Raw genomic sequence first — 13,217 nt, 5'->3', positions numbered from 1 at the left:
GAGTTTTTCGCCGACATCGAAAATCTCTTTTATGCAGATGTTGGTGAGATAACCTCGACGCCACCCAATACTGGGGCAGGAGTTCGGGAGTATTGCCATAACTTGTATAACGGATGCTTTTTGAAGGTTGAGGTAAACGATTTCCGAAGGTTTCTTGGTTATGTGTTGAAGGATGGATACAGCTGGATGTAGGATTTGAGTAGTTTTGGGTGAGATATTATGCTTCCCCTGTATCCCCAACACCTGATTGCATAACCGGAAAGTTTCAGGAGTTTATAAGTGGGAATTCAAGTACCTCTTAGGATATCTTTTCGACAGATGCATGATATGAGATTGGGGTTCGACGTCTAGTGGTCCGCCTATCCACGGTTGGTTTTACAGTGGTCTCGTTGTGTCTTAAAGAGTCCTTGGCTATGCTGACCCGGGGACGCTTCGTATGTCATGTGGACTGCCTTGTACATGATGGTGCTGTACGATCGAGCCCGTGTGGGCCCCACCACGAAAACTTCGGACGAAATCTCTATCATATGTTTGTTCCGGCTTATTCTGCAAGCCAATCCTTGATTTTGTTTTGAGTTGTGGTATTCGAGTTGCTTCGAAGTCAAATGTTGATTCCATACCTTTTCCTAAGCAGTGTTCTCATATATCTATGTGAATGCCAATCCTTCCCAATCATCAAGTTTGCCATCTCAATTTCTTCTGAACCGGTGTCTCTCTATTCATGTGGATCCGATCATTTTCAACATCCGCAAGATCAAATCAATTTTTTCGTCAACGGTGTTTGTTTCATCCGTCTCCAAGCTTGCCTTTGTTTTTCCCGCCCTCCCACCCTTTTTCTTCGAGGACTAAGATTTCTTAATCAAGTATCCATCTTATTGATATGAAGCCTCTCCATGCTTTTTTCCGTCAATGTTCTTACCCGGTGATGCTCATGAAGATACTAACGGATCTTCAAGTGCGTCATTCTTCATTCTTTTCATCTCCGATGTTTTCAATTCAAGCTTTGGTATTAGCATAGTCTTTTCTTTTTGCCCAATGCTTTTATTATGCCGGTGCACCTCATTTTCATCCATTTCTTGCAATTCAATTGTTCCGGAGTGCTCAAGATATCTCGAAGATTCATGTTTCCACTCTGCTTTTGTTCAAACTCTTTCGAGGTTGTTATCTCATTCTAGCCATTCAATTCAACCGGTGCATTCTCTCTTTTAAATCGCTCTATGGTGTTTCTTTCGAGTGGGCCCTAACTCACAGGTCTTTTCCCCAGGATCTTACCTGACTCTTCTAATCTTCTCGGAGTTACTCTGAAATTCTTTTCCAAGTTTGACGTAAGAATGAGTTATCATCAGTCAAATGCTTTCTCCAATATCTTTCATAATACTTTTCATCGTTGGCTCAACCTTTCCATTCTTCATTCCGGAGTATCACAACAATTCATGTTGGTGTTTTCTCGTAGTCACGCTCGACATTTGAAGACTGAAGAAGTGTTTCCTCTAAATCTTAGTCCGTTCTCTTGAAGAGTCGTGGTTCTAGCTTGCTGCCATCCTCTCATAATTGTTTTAGGTTTGTGAGAATTCTTTTCAACCATACGGAGCAATTCAAGAGCCTTTTCAGTTTGTTTCTCTGGAGGCCATCATCTCAGAATTATTCATTCTCAGCTTTCAGCTCTTTTTCTCTAAATCTTACCAGTGTATCGTGCAAATATCCTCTAATCAATTCGGGATCTCTTCGTTCACTTGTATCTAAATTCTCTCAAGCATCTTCGTTCATTTGCTAATTCTTCCCGGTGTTTCGCTATCTTTTCCTTGATCGTTTCTTAATTCTTACGGTGTTTTCTTCCAAGATTCTTCTTCCTTCATTTATCATATCAACGCATTCGTGCTTTCCGAATTCTACCGGTGGTTCGTTCAAGAGTTTTCTCTTCCTTCTTTATCATATCAATTTATTCGTTGTTTCAACCCTTCCGGTGGTTCGTTCAATACCTTCCCAAGTTGGCGCGATGTCTTTCTTAATCCTTTCTTCGAGAATAAGTAGTATGCCAAATCCGTTGTTTGTCATCAATTTAAATTGGTGAAGGATACACATAATGTAATTCTTATTCTTGTTCATCCAAGTGCTTAATTTCTTATTCCGGAGGCTCGTCAAGTTCTCGGTTTTGTTGTTGCATCTTTTCTTTTCCCGGAGTTCCAAGCTCTCTCAGTTTTCTCGCCATGAAGATCCATCTAGTCATTACAAGTCTTAACCTTGTGTTTACAACTTCTCTTTCCTTTCGTTTGATCATTCCTTTGTTTACCGGAGTTCTTCATGAAGGTTCTACATGATGGTTCATCAAGGATTTAAATTCCTTCTCGAAGTGTTCATCGAGATTCTTTTCTAAGGAGCTCAAGTTTCTTCATCTTGCAATCTGGAGTGCAATTCTTTCTTCCATATCATTGTAGGTGGTATTATGTCATTCTTGATAATTTGAGTTCATGTTTCATGATTCACAGGTTGTTAAGAATGAGGTATTTTAAATACATCAACCTCTTCGTTGGAGTTATCTTGGGTTATATTTCACCTAAAACCTTCCCTAAGGATTGTTGCTATTTATGGTGCTTTTAAATAACCCAAGTTCTTCATTTATCCTCCCGGTGAAATTAGTTTCTCGTCTTCTTGTTAATATAAATTCAAACCTATTGTTTTCGTTAGTGGCAGAATTTCACCTCAAGTTTCTTTCAAGCTTACTCTTTTCATTGTTGGATTCCCAACAACTCCGTTCGACCCTTCTCCTAAAGATGCTTTTCCAAGCTCATTTGAGGGAGAAGATGTTGTGTTCTCCTCCATTCATTCCTTTCCATTCTCTCATTTCTTCCGGAGGCATTGTGATGTTGCTCTCTTCGACCCATCATCTTGTTTTGTCAAGATCATGTTCTTTCCTTTGCTTATCCATTTAATCAGAGTGCTGTCTAAAATCGTTCTTACCCCTTGTGCCATTCTTTCAATAGTTCCGGATGCAGTGTGTTGTTGATTTCATCAAGTATCTTCTCATCTTATCAAGTTCTTATTCAATTCTGTTTCTTTTCAGTCGGAGTGCTGTCCAAATTATATCATTCTTAATCCTTCTCTATCTTGTTTTAACCGAAGTGGTTTCAATATATATCTTGCCCTTCAACCTCACGGTTTTCGCAATGTTCTTTGTTCCTCTTTTCTAACGGAGTGTTTTCGACTTTGTTCACCTTCGTTGTTTTCTTTCTCGAATTTGTTCAACCTCGCAAGGTTCTTTGGTTTCACTCATTCGTCAAAGAAGCAACTTAGTTTTACCTCTTCTCTTCCTCTTCCTTTTCCCTCCGGTGCCATTCTAGATCTCGGGGCGAGATCCTCTCGTAGTGGTGGAGTGTTGTAACGCCCCAAGACCGATGTGCCAGGTGTCTTCCAGTTATTCGCTGTTGTTGCCTTGTCTTTGCATCATGTGCATTGCATCATGTCATCGTGCAACCCGTTCTAAAACTCAACTAAATAAATTGCATAGATCGTTGATCTATTTAATCGAGGGAACCCACATGGTGGTTTCTCTTTATAACATATCCTCCCAGTAATTAGGGAGCTACTATAAATATTCCATAAGTTTGGAATTAACCGCAAACACACTTGCAATGTAAAATCTCATGCCTTTTCCCGCTTCAAGTTTGGTCCCCAAACTCTGCCCTTAATTTCTTTCATCGCTTTCCTGATCTCCACAAAAATTCCGAACATTTTTGGACTCTCCAAAAATGTTTTCCTAATTCAACTTATTGGAATCACATTCAAATATGGTCAAATGCAATCCTTCCAAAACAGTGTCAAATGTATTTTTCTTGGATCAATCTCATTTTGTGAGCCCTGGAAAAATTGGCCTCCTGCACAAATTCTTTCTCTATCTTTTTCTTTCCCTCCTTTTCTTTCTTTGTTGTTTCTTTTCTGAAAGAAAATGGCAGAGAGGTTTTTTTTAAAAAAAAGAGTGAGAGAGGAGGAAAGCTAGCCCAGCTGGGCCTCCCTCCCTCACGCGCCGGCCCAAGGCCAGGCCCAATCTGCCCCGCTGCTTACCCTAACCGCTCCCGCATCGCTACTCCCTCCTTCCCTCGTTCCCTCACCGCCGCCAGGAGCCATCTCCCTCGAACCCTTTCTCCATCGACCCCTCCTCCCTCTCAATCTCCCTCCAGCGCCGTCTCAGCACCGCTCCTCCCGATCCGTGGCCCTCCTCCCTCTGCTACCCGGATCCTGCGGCGGCCCCTCCTTCCTCGCGCCTCCCTCTCCATCGCTGGATCGCCCCGCCTCTGCCTCTGGCCGCCGCCAGCGAGCAGCTCCACCAGAGCCTTGCCTACCTCACCGGACCGCCTCTGCCATGGCCTTCCTCCAGCTCCGAGTTGCTGCTCCTCCTCCACGCCACAACCACACCCCGACCTCCTGCGGTAGACCCCGGGTCCCTGCTGCTCTGCTCCACGCGCCCGTCCTAGAGCTCGTCCGCCTCGCCAAGCCACCGCGGCGCCAGGTCCCCGCATCTCCGGCCGCTCCCCTGTAGCTCCTCCTCCACCTAGCGTGCGACCTCCCCTGCTGCTGCTGCTCAGCTCCACCACACCTCCTTCCGTTCCTTGCACCGCTGCATCGTCGAATCAACACCCGCTCCTTTGCTTCGGGTCCAGGCGTCCCGCGGCCGACGCCCCTGCATCACGCCAAGTACCTGCACCGTGCCCTTGACTCCTGGGAGGCCCTGCTGCTGCCGTGGTTTTCCTGTGACAAACGAAACGGGCACGCCGCCTCCCCACCATGGTGCCGCACCCTGTTCATCGTCGTTGTCACCGCGACCCCTTTGTTGGTCGCCAAGACTGCCTGGTGCTGCTTTGTTTTGGTTCGCCAAGTTCTGCACCGAAACATCTTCATGGTCGACTACGTTTTGCTGTCCCGGCCTGAACCATCAAGTAGTCGAGACACAATGGCACCAAGTACCAATACGAACGTGAACGACTACCATTGAAGTTTACGACTACACGACGCCCGCCAAGTTCGACGATGCTCGCCGCCCGAACGACTACCGCCGATGCGTACCTCTCCGTCTCCGTGGGTTTCGTCAAGTTCAACGGTGAACCCCGAAGTCCTCGGATCCGTCAAGTCCAACAATGGCTGTGCTCAACTACCCACGACCCCCAACGTCTACGAAACGAGTAGCACTACCATCACCGATGATCGATAGTACAACTACTTCCGCTACCGTCGCTATGAGAAGGACAACTTCCCACAACGACCCGTGAAAAACTACTTCCACGACGTCCGTGTACCACTACCGTCGCGAGAACGCCTACTTCCTTTGCCGAACTTGAACCACTCCATAAATGCACCTTTGGAAGGTATAACCGCCGGAACGATGCCCGTGGACCGTATGCATGTGATGTATTATATGAGATGCCCATGTTTGCACCATGGTCAAGTCGCTGCTTGCTCGGCCCTCCTCGTTTGCTGCTAACCCATGGGAACTCGGTTACCAGGATCACCCCACCATCTTGCATGACACCCTCACGTCATATTTCCTTTTGCACCGGTATCTCCATGAGCTATCGGAACCGACATGTTGCCGTGGCATCATTTTCGGATTAGTTGCCGTGGCACCCCTTTCGTTTCCGCCACGATGACAAATGCTTCATATAATGCTCATGTCAACATTTTCATAAATAACATTTTCATGTCAACATTTTCATAAAACATGCACATGTCATTCACATCATGATAATAACATTTAAATGTTTAAAATTGTTGTTGCACCAAATTGATAATTGCACATCAGGATATACCGGAATTGTTATTGTTGTTTCCGGCCTCATTTAAAATGCCTAGCTGTGTATTTTCACTCATGTTTCACCTCTTTCCATGTTAACCAACCTTTAATATTGTTGAGTACATAACCGAGAGAGAACTAAATAAGTCATGTGGTGTTTTCTTCAATATGCAACTCCGTTGCATATTGAGCTCCACTTAATTTGTAGGATTGCTTGTGCACTTTGCCATGCCATGCCTCATTAAACCGGACATGCATCATACTCGATTGTGCATCATGCCATGATTATATCGGTGTTATGTTCCCAGATTTTTGCGTTCCTTACACGGTTGGGTTATAATGGGAACCCCTTGACAGTTCGCTTTGAATAAAACTCCTCCAGCAAGGCCCAACCTTGGTTTTACCATTTGCCTCACCACCACCTACTTTTCCCTTGGGAGTCGCGCTCCCGAGGGTCATCTTATTTTAACCCCCCGGGCCAGTGCTCCTCTGAGTGTTGGTCCGAACCGAGTAGACTGAGGGGCCACCTCGGGGAAACTTGAGGGTTGGTTTTACTCATAGGATGTCTCATCTGAGTGTGCCCTGAGAACGACATATGTGCAGCTCCTATCGGGATTTGTGGGCACATTCGGACGGCTTTGCTGGACTTGTTTTACCATTGTCGAGGATGTCTTGTAACCGGGATGCCGAGTCTGATCGGATTGTCTTGGGAGAAGGAATATCCTTCGTTGATGTGAGAGCTTGTATGGGCTAAGTTGGGACACCCCTGCAGGGATTGAACTTTCGAAAGTCGTGCCCGCGGTTATGGGCAGATGGGAATTTGTTAACGTCCGGTTGTAGAAAACCTGAAGTTTATCTTAATTAAAATACATCAACCGCGTGTGTAGCCGTGATGGTCTCTTCTCGGCAGGGTCCGGGAAGTGAACACGGTGTTGGAGTTATGCTTGACATAGGTTGTTCTAGGACCACTTCTTGATCATAGTTGCTCGAACGTGCTTTGCCTTCTCTTCTCGCTCTCATTTGCGTATGTTAGCCACCATATATGCTAGTCGCTTGCTGCAGCTCCACCTCAAACCTTTTACCCTACCTATAAGCTTAAATAGTCTTGATCGCGAGGGTGTGAGATTGCTGAGTCCCTGTGACTCACAGATACTTCCAAAACCAGTTTGCAGGTGCCGATGATACCGTGCAGGTGACGCAACTGAGCTCAAGGAGGAGCTTGATGAAGATCGTGTTTATGTTGTTCCGTTTCCAGTTGATCAGTAGTGGAGCCCAGTTGGGACGATCGGGGATCTGTGTAGCATCAGGGGTAGTCTTCTTTTATTTTGGTTCCGTAGTCGGACCTTGATAGTATCTGGATGTTGTAATGCTTTATTCATGTATTGTGTGAAGTGGCGATTGTAAGCCAACTATGTATCTCTTTCCCTTATGTATTACATGGGTTGTGTGAAGATTACCTCTCTTGCGACATTGCTTACAATGCGGTTATGCCTCTAAGTCGTGCTTCGACACGTGAGAGATATAGCCGCATCGTGGGCGTTACAATCAGTCAGCTTAAAACCAACATTTTTCAATACCAAATCATTTTGTGTGGAGAAAATACCAAAAAATTAAAATTATAATTTAGCATGACCCCAACATTCGATTATATCAAAATGAAACCCCTAAAGGAAAGGGAAAATATAATCCAACACATGTGGGTTTTCCATCATTTCCATCTCACAAGCCCATGACACGTTAATGTTGTCGTCACTGGAGTTCCTTGTTATTGCTAGAACAAGAAACAATATTTAGGTGGCAGTTGGGAAGTCATCGATCACGGCAAGGAAGTGTCAGTCCACAAGGATCCATGGTTAGAGGTGTTGGTAAACGTTGCATGGAAAACAAAAAAAATCTACGCACACGCAATGATCTATCCATGGAGATGCGTAGCAACGAGGGGGAGAGTGTGTCTACGTACCCTCATAGACCGTAAGCGGAAGCGTTTGACAACGTGGTTGATGTAGTCGAAGTTCTTCTAGCTCCGTCCGATCAAGTACCGAACGCACGGCACCTCCGAGTTCTGCACACATTCAGCTCGTTGACGTCCCTCACCTTCTTCATCCAGGAAGATGTCGAGGTAGTAGATGAGTTCCGTAAGCATGATAGCGTGGTGACGGTGATGGTGAAGTGATCCTCGCAGGGATTCGCGTAAGCACCACGAAATCTCTTATGTCCCCAACACCGAATATAATGATAAATTGTATAGATACACTAGTTCGGCGAAGAGATGGTGATACAAGTGTAATATGGATGATAGAAGTAAGTTTTCATAATCTGAACAATTAAAAATAGCAAGGTAAGAAGGAGCAAGCAACGACTAAAATAGTATATCAATACTTAAAAATAAGGCTTAAGGTTCATATTTTCACTAGTGCAATCTCTTAACTTTACTAGCATAATTGAATCATATAATAATCCTTTAACTAAAGAAAATATGCCCTAGAGGCAATAATAAAGTTATTATTTATTTTCTTATATCATGATAAATATTTATTATTCATGCTAGAATTGTATTAACTGGAAACGTAATACTTGTGTGAATACATAGACAAACAAAATGTCACTAGTATGCCTCTACTTGACTAGCTCGTTAATCGAAGATGTTTATGTTTCCTAACCATAGACATGAGTTGTCATTTGATTAACGGGATCACATCATTAGGAGAATGATGTGATTGACACGACCCATTCCATTACCTTAGCAGCCGACCGTTTCGTACGTTGCTATTGCTTTCTTCATGACTTATACATATTCCTAGCTATGACTATGAGATTATGCAACTCCCATTTACCGGAGGAACACTTTGTGTGCTACCAAACGTCACAACGTAACTGGGTGATTATAAAGGTGCTCTACAGGTGTCTCCAAAGGTACATGTTGGGTTAGCATATTTCGAGATTAGGATTTGTCGCTCCGATTGTCGTTGAGGTATCTCTGGGCCCTCTCGGTAATACACATCACTTAAGCCTTGCAAGCAATGCAACTAATAAGTTAGTTGCAAGATGATGTATTACGGAACGAGTAAAGAGACTTGCCGGTAACGAGATTGAACTAGGTATTGAGATACCGACGATCGAATCTCGGGCAAGTAACATACCGATGACAAAGGGAACAACGTATGTTGTTATGCGGTCTGACCGATAAAAATCTTCGTAGAATATGTAGGAGCCAATATGCATCCAGGTTCCGCTATTGGTTATTGACCGGAGACGTGTCCCGGTCATGTCTACATTGTTCTCGAACCCGTAGGGTCCGCACGCTTAACGTTACGATGACAGTTTCATTATGAGTTTACATATTTTGATGTACCGAAGGTTGTTCGGAGTCCCGGATGTGATCACGGACTTGACGAGGAGTCTCGAAATGGTCGAGACATAAAGATCGATATATTGGACGACTATATTTGGACACCAGAAAGGTTCCGGATAAGATTGGGACAATACCGGATCATCGGGAGGTTATCGGAACCCCTCGGGAGGTATATGGGCCTTATTGGGCCTTAGTGGAAAGGAGGGGAAAGGAGCATGGGAGGGGGCGCGCCCCCCAAGCCCAATCCGAATTGGGAGGGGGGCCAGCCCCCCCTTTCCCTCCTCCCTCCTTCCTCTTCCTTCCCTCTCCTACTCCTAATAGGAAAAAGGGGAGTCCTACTCCCGGTGGGAGTTGGACTCCCCCCCTTGGGCGCGCCACCCTCCTTGGCCGGCCCCCTCCTCCACTCCTTTATATACGGGGGCAGGGGGGCACCCCAGAGACACAACAATTGATCATTGATCTCTTAGCCGTGTGCGGTGCCCCCCTCCACCATAATCCTCGATAATATTGTAGCGGTGCTTAGGCGAAGCCCTGCGACGGTAGAACACCAAGATCGTCACCACGCCGTCGTGCTGACGGAACTCATCCCTGACACTTTGCTGGATTGGAGTCCGGGGATCGTCATCGTGCTGAACGTGTGCAAAAACTCGGAGGTGCCGTAGTTTCGGTGCTTGATCGGTTGGGCCGTGAAGACATACGACTACATCAACCGCGTTGTTATAACGCTTCCGTTTCCGATCTACGAGGGTACGTAGACAACACTCTCCCCTCTCGTTGCTGTGCATCACCATGATCTTGCGTGTGCGTAGGATTTTTTTTAAATTACTACGTTCCCCAACAGTGGCATCCGAGCGTAGGTTTTATGTGTTGATGTTATATGTGAAGGAAATATGCCCTAGAGGCAATAATAAAGTTATTATTTATTTCCTTATATCATGATAAATGTTTATTATTCATGCTAGAATTGTATTAACCGGAAACATAATACATGTGTGAATACATAGACAAACAGAGTGTCACTAGTATGCCTCTACTAGACTAGCTCATTAATCAAAGATGGTTATGTTTCCTAACCATAGACAAAGAGTTGTTATTTGATTAACGGGATCACATCATTAGGAGAATGATGTGATTGACTTGACCCATTCCGTTAGCTTAGCACTCGATCGTTTAGTATGTTGCTATTGCTTTCTTCATGACTTATACATGTTCCTATGACTATGAGATTATGCAACTCCCGTTTGCCGGAGGAACACTTTGTGTGCTACCAAACGTCACAACGTAACTGGGTGATTATAAAGGAGCTCTACAGGTGTCTCCAAAGGTACATGTTGGGTTGGCGTATTTCGAGATTAGGATTTGTCACTCCGATTGTCGGAGAGGTATCTCTGGGCCCTCTCGGTAATGCACATCACACAAGCCTTGCAAGCATTGCAACTAATGAGTTAGTTGTGAGATGATGTATTACGGAACGAGTAAAGAGACTTGCCGGTAACGAGATTGAACTAGGTATTAAGACACCGACGATCGAATCTCGGGCAAGTAACATACCGATGACAAAGGGAACAACGTATGTTGTTATGCGGTCTGACCGATAAAGATCTTCGTAGAATATGTAGGAGCCAATATGAGCATCCAGGTTCCGCTATTGGTTATTGATCGGAGACGTGTCTCGGTCATGTCTACATTGTTCTCGAACCCGTAGGGTCCGCACGCTTAAGGTTTCGATGACAGTTATATTATGAGTTTATGAGTTTTGATGTACCGAAGGAGTTCGGAGTCCCGGATGGGATCGGGGACATGACGAGGAGTCTCGAAATGGTCAAGACATAAAGATTGATATATTGGAGGCCTATATTTGGATATCGGAAGTGTTCGGGGTGAAATCAGGATTTTACCAGTGTACCGGGAGGTTACCGGAACCCCCCGGGAGGTATATGGGCCTTAGTGGGCCTTAGTGGAAGAGAGGAGAGGTGGCCAGGGCTGGGCCGCGCGCCCCTCCCCCCTCCTAGTCCGAATAGGACAAGGAGAGGGGGCGGCGCCCCCCCCCCTCCTTCTCTCTCTCCTCTTTCCCCCCCCCCGAATCCTATTCCAACTAGGAAAAGGGGGGAATCCTACTCCCGGAGGGAGTAGGACTCCTCCTGGCACGCCCTCTCCTGGCCGGCCGCACCCCCCCCCTTTGATCCTTTATATACGGAGGCAGGGGGCACCCCTAGAGACACAAGTTGATCCACGTGATCATATTCTTAGCCGTGTGCGGTGCCCTCTTCCACCATAGTCCTCGATAATATTGTAGCGGTGCTTAGGCGAAGCCCTGCGACGGTAGTACATCAAGATCGTCACCACACCGTCGTGCTGACGGAACTCTTCCCCGACATTTTGCTGGATCGGAGTCCGGGGATCGTCATCGAGCTGAACGTGTGCTAGAACTCGGAGGTGCCGTAGTTTCGGTGCTTGATCGGTCGGGCCATGAAGACGTACGACTACATCGACCACGTTGTGCTAACGCTTCCGTTGTCGATCTACAAGGGTACGTAGATCACACTCTCCCCTCTCGTTGCTATGCATCACCATGATCTTGCATGTGCGTAGGAAAATTTTGAAATTACTACGTTACCCAACAGTGGCATCCGAGCCTAGGTTTTATGTGTTGATGTTATATGCACGAGTAGAACACAAGTTAGTTGTGGGCGATATAAGTCATACTGCTTACCAGCATGTCATACTTTGGTTCGGCGGTATTGTTGGACGAAGCGGCCCGGACCGACATTACGCGTACGCTTACGCGAGACCGGTTCTCTCGACGTGCTTTGCACAAAGGTGGCTAGCGGGTGACAGTTTCTCCAACTTTAGTTGAACCGAGTGTGGCTACGCCCGGTCCTTTTGAACGTTAAAACAGCACCAACTTGACAAACTATCGTTGTGGTTTTGATGCGTAGGTAAGATTGGTTCTTGCTTAAGCCCGTAGCAGCCACGTAAAACTTGCAACAACAAAGTAGAGGACGTCTAACTTGTTTTTGCAGGGCATGTTGTGATGTGATATGGTCAAGACATGATGCTGAATTTTATTGTATGAGATGATCATGTTTTGTAACCAAGTTATCGGCAACTGGCAGGAGCCATATGGTTGTCGCTTTATTGTATATAATGCAATTGCGCTGTAATGCTTTACTTTATCACTAAACGGTAGCGATAGTCGTGGAAGCATAAAATTGGCGAGACGACAACGATGCTACGATAGGTGATCAAGGTGTCGCGTCGGTGACGATGGTGATCACGACGGTGCTTCGAAGATGGAGATCACAAGCACAAGATGATGATCGCCATATCATATCACTTATATTGATTGCATGTGATGTTTATCTTTTATGCATCTTATCTTGCTTTGATTGACGGTAGCATTTTAAGATGATCTCTCACTAATTATCAAGAAGTGTTCTCCCTGAGTATGCACCGTTGTGAAAGTTCTTCGTGCTGAGACACCACGTGATGATCGGGTGTGATAGACTCTGCGTTCAAATACAACGGGTGCAAAACAGTTGCACACGCGGAATACTCAGGTTATACTTGACGAGCCAAGCATATACAGATATGGCCTCGGAACACGGAGACCGAAAGGTCGAGCGTGAATCATATAGTAGATATGATCAACATAGTGATGTTCACCAATGAAACTACTCCATCTCACGTGATGATCGGACATGGTTTAGTTGATTTGGATCACGTGATCACTTAGAGGATTAGAGGGATGTCTATCTAAGTGGGAGTTCTTAAGTAATATGATTAATTGAACTTAAATTTATCATGAACTTAGTCCTGGTAGTATTTTGCAAATCATGTTGTAGATCAATAGCTCACGTTGTTGCTTCCCTGTGTTTATTTTGATATGTTCCTAGAGAAAATTGTGTTGAAAGATGTTAGTAGCAATGATGCGGATTGGATCCGTGATCTGAGGTTTATCCTCATTGCTGCACAGAAGAATTATGTCCTTGATGCACCGCTAGGTGACAGACCTATTACAGGAGCAGATGCAGACATTATGAACGTTTGGCTAGCTCAATATGATGACTACTTAATAGTTTA

Source organism: Triticum urartu, chromosome 6 (genome assembly GCF_003073215.2).
Source record: "Triticum urartu cultivar G1812 chromosome 6, Tu2.1, whole genome shotgun sequence".
Lineage (NCBI taxonomy): Eukaryota > Viridiplantae > Streptophyta > Magnoliopsida > Poales > Poaceae > Triticum > Triticum urartu.
The sequence above is the reverse complement of the archived record's forward strand: the minus strand, read 5'-3'. Positions refer to the sequence as shown.